This window comes from Notothenia coriiceps, unplaced genomic scaffold (assembly GCF_000735185.1).
Source record: "Notothenia coriiceps isolate Sejong01 unplaced genomic scaffold, NC01 NC01_scaffold00037250, whole genome shotgun sequence".
Taxonomy (NCBI): domain Eukaryota; kingdom Metazoa; phylum Chordata; class Actinopteri; order Perciformes; family Nototheniidae; genus Notothenia; species Notothenia coriiceps.
In genome coordinates this window covers 7,240,205-7,242,125 of record NW_011369951.1, presented here as the reverse complement: position 1 = coordinate 7,242,125, position 1,921 = coordinate 7,240,205, and positions in this window count along the sequence as shown.

Sequence of the window (1,921 nt, the reverse complement as noted above, 5' to 3'; positions counted from 1 at the left end):
ATGTTAGCCATGTTGCTATCTTCCTAGTCGCTCCGTGGACTTGGCGGGGCTGTTAAATCGACCGACTTCGTCCTTGAGTGAAAATATATATAATATATATAAAAAATGTGCATTTATTTTTCATTTTTTTGTAATCATTATTTGTAGTGTCTTCGGCCATCCTAAACTGAACAAATATTTGTTTCTCCGAATCGAAGGGGAAAATAACAAAAGCATTGCACACAATTTAAACCAATCAATGTTGTGTAATTAACAAGGATAATCTGGTGTTTTTGAGTGGATGAGTAGTGCAGATATCACTGTCAAATCATTTGACAGTGAGGCGAATACTTACGGTTTTATTATGAAAACTTCGAGACCGGAAATACTGTTTTCACTGCGTGAGGGTTGACGCCAACTTTACATGGAAGCTGCCGCATATACACGTTCTCCTGGCGAGACCTCAAATCATCTTCTTAATATCTATCAAACTATAGATCCTACACATCCACTGTAAGTGGATTCTAAAAGTACAATATACATTTCCAGATTTTCCAGAGAGGGTTATTTGTGAATATACGACCCTCCGGAGCGGTTTTTTTTTGGAGGAGGAGGAGGACAGGCTGTTTCCTTAAGATGAGACATGATGACACTACCCAGGGTTAACATTCTGCTAAACTCCCGCTGCATCTTTGGGCATTAACAAAAATCTATACTTTGATTTTCAGGTCATATTCTCTCAGACAAATCAAAGAATGCAGTCAAGTTAAGATGACAATGTAATTGTATTGATCTCAAGCCATTTTTTCAGATCAATTATATCTATCTGTTAAAGCGATGGCATTTTGTCATTTAGAGATGGGTGACTTTTACATCGACTTCAACATTTAATGTTATTAGATAGTGAATTCAGCTTGGTGCCTGTTTTATAATATCCAATCAGGCACAATCGCTGACCCAGAAGACAAGGAGCAACTATTTTGATATTTCCTCATTCTGTTTGCACAGCACTTATTCATCTGTTTGATATAATCATTTGAACTGTAGTAAAGAGTGGATTACTAATGATGTATATGTATTTTCAAGTTGTACCTCAGGCTCCTGCAGCCTTCGTGTCAATCTATGGGCATTCAGTTCAGATGTGTTCCATGTCACAGGTCGGACCTAGTACAATTGTCCTTGTGACTTTTACAAGACACCAGGGTTCTTACTCAGACATGAGACCAACATGTTTAATGACCTGCTCCATCGAAATCAGTCTCATTGACCCGAAGACACATTTTGAGTTGCACACACTGTTGGAAAGAGGAGATTCATAGCTTTCTAATGATATCAGGATTGTTGTTGTACTCCAAATATTAAGCAAAATATGTCACATTATATAATGACTGTCAACGAGTCATTTTGAGAAAGAGGTTTCCTCTTCTCTGGAATCCATCGATCTGATTGATTATTAGCAAATGAACAAAATACTACGGAGGGAAGATATTTTCGTTTGGATTACTGGTCTGGGGGAAGCTCGCGAGTGTGTGTGTGTATACGCGTGTGTGTGTATTTTTGCGTTTGTGTGTATTGTGTTTGTTTCCCGGGGAAAACACTCTTGAGAAACACCGACTATTGTGACGTCAAGTCACTCCGTTCTCCGCTTGTAATTATGCAGAAGCTTCAAAGTTGTATTTATCATCTGAATTTGCCGAAACAAGTTTAATATTCTGAAAGCCAAGACTTTGTTTAATTGAAATCAGATGAAAACAAACTGTAACGGACCCTGCCGTTTTATCTATGTTTACTATACGCCTTACATTCATAATTTCAGGCCGGAGGGAGGGGAGCGGCGCTGGACGGAAGAGCAGATTCGCCTGTCATCCTTCCCTTTACAAGACTTAAAGAATGTATTTATCGTGTGTAGTTAGGAAAATTAAAGTTTCATATTCTAGAAAGC